Below are 9,694 nucleotides of genomic sequence, written 5' to 3' on the forward strand. Positions count from 1 at the left end.
TATTGTGGACACGATGATGCCAATTCCAATCAACCTTTCACCTTATCGCAGACGCAAAGCACAAGATGTTTTAAAAAGAGTAACAAAAATGCTGGTTAACACACTACGAATCTTATTTCTTTAAGTTACACTCGAATACGCTTCCTGTTATGACGTGGATACATAAAAAGGGGATCTTCGTCCCATGGACGACCAACTGTCTGTTATGCAAAAAACCTGAGGCAGTGGAACATGTATTTCTGGACTGTTGAGACCCTATTTTTTGGGGGGATGTGCTGCAACAAACTCTCATAAGACTTTCTTCTGGACTCCTATGGCATCAGACAGTTGAAAACAAAGAAGACTAATACGACTTAATCATGCTTCTGAGCCTCCACAGTCTCTGGAGGACGCGGATGCAAGTACGCCAGGCTGATGTCAACGCTCGTTCGGTGCGCGAAAACTTTATTGCAAGTGTCGCGAGCGTATGAGAAGTGTACCGAGCACAAGTTGACCTACCTGAAAGGATTTGTGGTCTAGATGACTAGATTGTTTTGATGAGATTTCAATCCCTGTTACGTCAGCCGAAGTAGGCTGATGGTTTTATCCTTTGTACTTTTTGGTTTTGAATTCAGAGTCGGCAATAAAGAAAGAAAAAGTTGTCGTGGCCGAGGGGTTAAGGCAAAGGACTTGAAATTCATTGCGCTCTCCCCGCACAGGTTCTAACCCTGTTAGCTGCGTAAAATGGACCACGCACTTTTGTTTTACTAAATTAAAATATTCATGCATGCGTGAGTGCGAGCACATTTGCTACGGCCCTCTACCGCAGTCGTAGCTTCCGGGATTCGACTTCCGGCTACCGAGCGTGACGGACGGGCGTATCATGAGCTCCCAAGGAGCGGTTTCAGCGGCCCAGTCAGGCCGCGGTACCAGGGATGAAATTACACATTAATGTGTTGCACTTCTGCCTCCAACTGGGTACGTTGTCGAGAATACTGTTTTCCTGCATGCTGAATATTTCCTAACGTCCATATCGCGTCGAACATTTTAGAGAGCCACGTTTTCAACGAGTACCGCCCACCGAAGTACTTGCGCTCGGCGCGCATCAAATGAATCACGTGTGGGCAGAATCCTGCAAAAGCTCCGAAGGCGTTAAGAAGCTACTTGCAAAACTGACGTTGACAGACAAGGGGCATAAATGTCTGATAATCAATCGAAACCAACAAGATGTGAGAGTCAAGCTACATTGGCTGCTGTTTTATGTGCGTGAAGATGACGTGCGGGAAGCCCTAGCGCCTTATGGACGGGTGGTTGAGATGAAAATGGACAAGTGGAGAGTTGACGGCTACAGTCGGCAAAACACCATAACTCGTACCGTGGTGCTTATGATGAAAGTGGTGGTACCCTGTGATGATATCCCTCACCAAATACGAGTAGGGAGTGAACAAGCACTTGTTTTGTTCCTGGTCGAGCACCTCGGTGCCTTCGGTGTCAACAACTCGGCCATATTAGACGTTGGTGCCACGCCCCAAAGTGTGATGTGTGCAAAGGTTTTGGGCACGTGACTGAACGCTGCATCAAACCTTATGCTGGTGTTGCGACATTTTGCAAGTGAAAAAACTGAACCATGGACGAGGCAGAAGCGGAGGAAAGCATAGCACCTGCGAGAAATGCGGAACGATCAGCTAGCGACATCAACTCAAGGGCTGAAGAAGCTGCAACACAAGAAACACCATCACTTGTGGCGCCAACTGCGAGTGCAAGTCCACTAAAGTTGACTACTGGACCGCTTGAAATCAGCTTCCCAGACTTTGCAAAACAAACCCGACAAGAAGAAATGTGCAGAAACAGCAACGATGATGACGGAGATTCCATGGACGTCGTGGGAGCAAGCGATAACAGTATCGCAGGGAAAAGACCGCACGGCGATGTAGAGCTGGAAGCAAGAAGCCAAGAGCCTTCTTCAAAAACACAACACGCCAGAAGAGGAAGACTCTCCGTGACGCCTGACGTTGGGGAGGGTCTAAAGAGGGCGGGTAATCCGCCCACTTGACACCACGAGAATAAACCGGCTTTTGCCCCTGGACTGCGAAAAACTACACATCGACAGCACCGTTAACGACAAGTCTTGGTGAGATCCGCAGACTATCATTCACAGCTTTAAAATGGCTCAACAAACAGCAATCCGTTTTGCCACGACTAAGTCCTTCTGATCAGTTTGTGGTGTGTGATATGTCGCTCATGAATACTGAATGGCGGATAATTAGCTTGTATGCTCCGAACATGAAAGGGAACAGAAAACGTTATTCGAAGAAATCGGCACCCTTATCAAATGCAGCAAACTTATTGTTTTATTGGGCGATTGCAACTGTGTGTGTGTGTGTGTGTGTGTGTGTGTGTGTGTGTGTGTGTGTGTGTGTGTGTGTGTGTGTGTGTGTGTGTGTGTGTGTGTGTGTGTGCGTGTGCGTGTGCGTGTGCGTGTGCGTGTGCGTGTGCGTGTGTGTGTGTGTGTGTGTGTGTGTGTGTGTGTGTGTGTGTGTGTGTGTGTGTGTGTGCCGCGGAAGATAGTGTAAATTACTATCGATATGGCCAAAGTGCTGCCTTTTTGAGTGAACTTGCCATTGAAAACGGGTTGGAAGATGTTGCCGTCAGTGTCAAATGGAAGCGTGCAGTTCACGCCCTTTCAGGGATAGAGTCATGCGCGACTGGATAGAGCTTATATTTCTTAAGAAATGCTCGCGTCTTGTGTCGATTACTGCGTACACCCAGTTAGCTTCAGTGAACATAGCCTGGTCACTTTCGAACATGGTACAAAGAAAAGAAAGCCGAAATTTAAATGGTATATGGAAACTAAACAGCAGTCTCCTTAAAAATGAAAACGGTGTAGTCAGTGAGGGACGCCTTAGCAAAGCTTTACGAGAGTACAAATCTTGACTGGTGCGAGAAATGGGAGAGTTTTAAACAAATCAACAAAATGAAACCATAGAACGAAGTAGCATACTTAATTACGAAAAAAAGGAAAAAGAGATGAAACCGAAAGAACTGCTACAGACGCTGTGTAATAACGAAGGCACGTGCCCAGGTTCATTTATACAAGACATCCGAAGTGTAAGGAGTAAGTTGGAAATAATCGACAAAGAAAGATACAGAAAAGCCATAGTAAGAGCGCGTAGTGAAAAGCTTTGGATGGGCAAAACGCCGACCAAACGAGCTGCTAAGTGGGGAAAAAATGTATGCAAAAAGGAACGAAATCAAATAAATTTTATACAGAGGCGCACTGACGAGGGACCAAGACAAGGTAATGGACGCATTTACCGAGCACTATCGCGATAGTCTCGGCTGAAACGTAGCTATGGCAGACGACTTCAAGAACAACTCTCTTCCGGCGATGCTAGTGCTAGAGGAGACTTTGCAAAAAGACTACAAGCGTCCATAACCCTGGCAGAAATCGAAAATGCTATTGATGAGTTAAGCAAAGGAAAGACGCCTGGCCCAGGTCCCTATTCTCGACACACATGGCCGCCGTTCGGGGCCATTTGTTTTCTCTGAAACACGTGACTGTTCTGAGAACCAAATTTGTGGCGCGAAATTTTGGTGTGTCGAAACGGCTTTTTGCGGTGACGTAAAAATGACGTGAGCGTGAAAAACTAGTTTTAGCAGTGGTATTCATGATGCCTGGAAAATATATATTAGTAACTGTGAAGGGAAAACAGGGGTATATATGATAGAAAGGGAAGCACTTACGCTTGTATTACGAATGGGCTGGAAAGAACCGATTACTGTCAAGAGCCGACTACTGAAATATAATTAGCTGATGTTACGTTTCGGGAAATATGTCATGCATAAACATTTAATGACGACGTCAAAAAGACATTTCGTTACGCAAAGCTAGGATGTTCTGCCATTGCTGTAAATGACCAAAGCATGGCGCCGCACTTCGAACCACTTGAGGGGGCCGCGAAAAAAACGTGGCGAATTCGACGTGCAGTGTAGGCGGCTGTTAGCTCCCCGCAGTTTGGTAGAGAGTTTGGAGGGTGGTGAAGTAAGCTGACACATCTTGTTGTAATTGCAGAAATCAGTGAAACGACGTCAAAAGGGAACTTTTCAGCTGCGCCATCTTTTAGAGGATTAATAATGAAGACTGAGATTTTCAGCCGCACGAAGGTCGTACCTACTCTTCCGCTGCAAATGCTTTGGTCTCATAGAGAAACCATCGATCCGCACCGTCGTTGCCTAGCGCAGCAATGAGGCCCGCTAACTCAAGCGGTTTATCTGCGCGAGACGAGGCATTTTAGAGAGCAACAGAAAGGGAAGTTGGGCGAGTTGTAGCTGTTCATGATGGTATCGTGGGCGCTCTTTAAAACAGAGACAAAGAAGAGAAACAAAGGTGCCAGTTCTGTGTTTTCTTCTCTTTGTATCTGTGTTAAAAAGCGCCCACCAAACCCTCATGGGTTTCAGAGAGCACCGCGATGCTTTCTAATTATCTGTCTGATCGGTTACATCATGTTACCTGAGGGGTAATATGATTTGATGGCTGTGCAGAAACTTCGCGTGACAGGCAGCGAGAGATCACCACAGACTTTCTTAAACGTCGGCCCTAAACACTGCCTTTTTTGTCTTGCACTATGCACTCACCGCAATATTAATGATTTGAACAGCCTTTCCACGATGAGCAAAGCAAAAATTTTGTCACAGCTTCTATTTTAATAAAGGAATGTATGTTTCATGTACATGGCACATGTTTGCTTGCCACATGTGATGTGTTCCATATATAAAGTTTTCTTTTATTATGCATGCGGGCTCACCACTTGCTTATTTAAAAACAAAAATAAGTACTCGGGAGCACGTTATGACGGCATGCTCTAACCATATGATGTAGTTGAGTGGCATTTTGTGTTGATTGCTTTTTTAATACAACCTGAAAATAATATCTTGTTATTATTTGCATTTTCTGTTTCGACAGTAAGGAATAAGCGCGCGGCGCCGCCCTAGATTCATACCACGATTTACCCTGTCATCTTTCGCTTTCTTTCCATATTGTTCGTTTATCACCCTCTGCACGTGTACGGTGGCCTGAGAATCGCCTAATTATCTTTCCTGCCATTCTGTTATTCTGTTTCCTTCTCTTTCTCGGACATCTTTTGCGTTTCGCAAGAGCTTTTCGCACGGCTGCGCATGAAAATTTAACCGACTAGGTGTAAGGCCCAGCGTATGCCTTCCACTTTGTGTGTATGTGTGTATGCGTGTGTGGAAGACCCTCACTCGTTCTCAATCTCTCTCTGCGCTGCTTTCCGCGCTCTACACAACTGAAGCCGACACAATATGTTAGAAACTTAAGTAGACTCGGTGACCTGACGGTATGTGGCCATAACGCGGCTTTTCGAAAAAGGTGGATATCACAGCCAGTACCTAACAGTAATTGATACTTTGAGACTGCGAGCGTTGCCCTCTGAGATTGACATTACCGGCTGCGCCGGCACCTCTTCGTCAGTACTAGAGCTACTTTGGAAATCTGTCGATTCCTTCTGTTTACGACCAAGTCCTTAAACGTTTTAGTTCCTGCATTTAAAAGCTGCTGATAAGTGAACGTGAGAGGTCATCGGCGCTTATGAACAGCAGTGCTACTTTCCGCTCCCATTTTGCACCATCCCACTGAGAATATTTCATTGCCATTCTTGCTCTTCAGCTGAAACTTGCGCAGCCTTTCCGTGCGTAGCTGATGCCGAATGTTCGATCGCAAGTATATCACGACACACTAATACCGCAACTCCACAACATACTTCACTCGCCTCACTGCAACCCGAGGGTTCCGAATCATGGAATGCACCGCAGAGTATCGGTTCCTGCAGGAGCACCATCGTTTTTCATACTTGGCGTCAATATATAGTAGCAGACGACAGCCCGCTTTTTTCTTTCGCTTTATTTCTCTTTTTCTTCAGACTGCGTAACCCAATTGTGTGCTTACGTAACCTGGTACCATCCTACTGCACACGTCACGCGTACGTCACAATTTCAACAAAAGGGCGAATTGTCGAGAATAGTACATCCGGATGGTCTAGGAGCCGAGTTATAAAATCTTCAAGTTTAGGCGATCCTCAGGAAGACGTACAAGAAAGAGCTGGGGCTGCCAATAAGAACGGCCAACGCGAATGTAATTGTCCTGGCTTAAAGGGGCTATAAACAGCCATAGGAATACAGTTTCCCTATGCCTAGTATGTGAAAGAATGTCGATGTAAGATAACCTTCCCGCAAGAATGTGTGAACTGCGACATTTGGAAGCAGAGTTATTTGCAATCAAAATTTGAATATCTGCGCCTTCGCGGCTTTCCTCCTCCTTTCAACTTTTTAGCGCGCGCAAAGGCTCGCCCTCCTCCACGCGTCTAGCCCACTGACACGTCACAACTGACGCATTCGCGCTTTTACTTTTCTTGCTTAGCGCCGCACGCCGCAACTTCCGTTTTGGCGCGCTTGCTTGCCGACGCGCCGCCGGGGGCCTCTCGTCGTCTGCTTCATCGTCATCTCCCTTCGGCACATCGCGAAAGTTTTGTTGCCATGCTATGCATCCCTGGCGTTGACCTCACCATCGATTTTGTGTTACGTCGTGTGCGCGACGGGTGCAGGACAGTTCTGGGCTAGACTGGTCACTCTCTTGAGTTCGCGAAGGCAGTTATCGAAGCGCTGAATTGTTGTTTTGACGGGACATGAGCGGGAGGTTGTTACAGTGTGCAGTCCCTGGCTGCGAAGGTATTGCTAGTGACGGCAGGAAAAACATTCTGCATAAAGTGCCTCAAAACGCCAACCTCCGGAAACAGTGGCTACAGCTCATCGGATAGCCAGCATCGGTGAAGAAAGCGTTTATCTACGTTTGTTTTACCCTGATGTGGTTCGCGATTTGGGGATCCCAACAAGACTGCATCTGCGTGAAGGAGCGGTACCAACGCTGTTTCTTCCAACACTGCCGGTAAGTGTAAAATCAAAAAATTGTGATAATAATAGTTTTAGACGCGTTATCACAGTATAGTGTGGATTGTTTTTTTAACTCAGGCGATCTTGCTCGGCGTTGTGGCATGCATATAGCAAGATTTGACATGATCACTGTGAACTACACTGCTCAAAATAATCCAGTGGCGAGCTTATGATGGGATTCTATTATTTTTTAACGGTATGCTAGTCGACCCCACGCACCAATGCACCCATATAAGCCGTATACTATCATAGTCGGCGTTCAGCAGCAGATTCTTCAACGGCGTGTACTTATGGGGGACGAGTCCCATCTCGGTACTCATTCGCCGAAGTCGCTTTTCGAGCTCGGGGTCCATAATATCCGTACCGCAGCAAGGGCATGAGATGTTAGCGAAAGACTAGAAATTCAGAATGGAGGTCGCAGAGAGCGGTTATCCGGGCGTTGCGGCGGGAAACTCTCGTGCACCTTACCCGAACATTGAAACCTTCGTGTTTAGGCTCCTCTTGCTTTTGACTATACGATGCCCCTTCGTGAAAGATAATGATCGATTGTAAAGAAAAAAAAGGAAGGGGATGAGGAGAAGGGGACTGTATAGTTGTGCGCTGTGGTGTAGTTTGTCAGCCGCGGTTCGGCGTCAGCTGACTGCAACAGCGAACGCGCGCGCCGACAGGAAGTAAACAAACTCTCTTCGGTGCCCGATTATTATCGCAGCATGACTCCCGCCCTATAGCCTTCTTTTTCTTTTTTTTTTTTTACGCCGTGTGGTGTTTGTACAGAGCGCACCCTGAAATGTCGCGCGGATGGAGCCGCGTCCAAGTTCACCAATCGAGGCGGCCAGGTATTAGAAACACGTGAAAACCGAGATGGGCGGTTGATAAAAGAACAAAGAAAGAAAAGAAAGGAGGGACACTGTAAGGAATGAAGAGATGGAAACAGAAAAAAAGAAGCGCCAAGAGGCTTTACCCTCCAGCGGGAGGGGGGTGGGGGATTGCGAATGAAACGTTATCACTTGCGTTAACTGGCTTAGTCGCTCAAAGTTGTGCCTCTTTATCCCTAAGCGATCAGCTGCCGATCGGAAGTGTAAGTGTTGGTTTTGACAGGAGCATAGACAGGAGTTATACACAACTAGTTTTTTCCTGCGGAAAGGGGGGGGGGGGGGAACCGCAACAAGGGAAGAGGACTTCTCCAAATGGCTCACGACAACAATGAGAGCAGGAGCCTTCTCCAGTTCATAACGGGAAATAATTTGCACGAGTTCTTAAAATATGCCTTATGGCATGCTTGCGTAATAAAAAAAGAAAAAAAAGCGCGCGCATGCAGTAGTGTATCGACGAGTTACACAGTTTGGCACAATGTTACAAGTGGCTCACAAATGTACATTTATTTTTGTCCCAGCTTTTCCAGGAACAGCGGGTGCAGATCATCAGCCAGCTGGATGGAATGGAAGTGCACCTCGCAGGAGATGGGCGTTGCGACTCCCCGGGCTACAGCGCCAAGTACTGCACGTAGAACGTTGTTGTCATTCAGACTGACCATATTCTACAATGCGAAGAGGTAAGAATAGGAGAGGTAAGGCAATACTGCGATACGAAAATTGGCAAGCTGCAATTCATATTAACTGTCTGAAGTCAGCTGCAGTGCCCAATAGCGCGAGCATAGGGCCTGGCCTCAACTTAACCAGTCTCAGTGCAATCTTTAACAAAAGGCGACAATTTCTGCATATAATTAGGAGAAATTATTTTCAGCCTCACCAAGAGTAGTGCCCGTGGCAAGTGCTGCTTGCATGTCTTTACATAAAAAGAATAAACTTAATCATTATATAATACAAACAATTGAATTACAAAATGTTTCATCCTTGCAAACCATTGGGGAAGAGGTACATTTGCTGACATTTATTTATTTATTTATTTATTTATTTATTTATTTATTTATTTATTTATTTATTTATTTATTTTTTAGAGATACTATCAGTCCGGTCAGGACAAAGATAGGAGCGATACAGGGATAGGAGCGATATTATTATGTAATGAGGTTTTAATTTCATCTACCTAAGAACCGCCACCCAGCTATCCGGACATATTGAAAGAGCAGTAAATCGCCCATACAGCACTACTTTGATGCCTGGCACATTACTAAATATGCGTGCAGTTGCTTGCTTTAATAAAAAGGGTGAACACATGGTAATAACATTATTCTATACTGCATTTAAGAAGTTGAAAGCTGTGAGTAGGTCGAAGGGCTGTGAAGCAATAGAACCATGGATCCAGACAATCACAAGTCATGTTTACTGTGTTGCTGCCCTGGGCCAGGGTGATGGTGACCTGATCATCAGCATATGTGGTGCAACCTGTTGAACCACATATGCGATAAGCATGATGGCCATGATAGACCATACAGCAAATGCCTGCATGAGCTCCTTGCAAACAGGAAATGGATGATCAGACGTAATCTGTTTTGTATAGGTTTTTTTTGTGAAGTTTTCACTTTGATGTTGTTTGAAAGCAACCAATGACAATTTTAAGAGAAGTAATGCAAACAGAACTTCACGGAAAAAACTTTCTACACATCCGCACATAACAGCAAGTTCACAGCCGAGAAAGAAATCCATAATGAAGTGAAGAAACGAAATAATGTAAATGTAAGTGCTGGGACTGCAAGATAAATACTGAGGCAGCTTGGTTATACATGCCAGTATGGAACACAAATACAATGGGATTTTCCATACTGTCCTATACTGACAATTTTAAAGAA

The 9,694-nt window shown here is 45.6% G+C and overlaps 1 pseudogene; it reads left to right on the forward strand.

Moving 5' to 3' along the window:
• The first annotated feature begins 862 nt into the window (after positions 1–862).
• Positions 863–2,032, forward strand: LOC146200938 (uncharacterized; annotated as a pseudogene).
• Positions 2,033–9,694: the final 7,662 nt, after the last annotated feature.

The sequence above is a fragment of the Amblyomma maculatum genome, chromosome 2, assembly GCF_055883805.1.
Source record: "Amblyomma maculatum isolate TAMU_Amacu chromosome 2, ASM5588380v1, whole genome shotgun sequence".
Classification (NCBI taxonomy): domain Eukaryota; kingdom Metazoa; phylum Arthropoda; class Arachnida; order Ixodida; family Ixodidae; genus Amblyomma; species Amblyomma maculatum.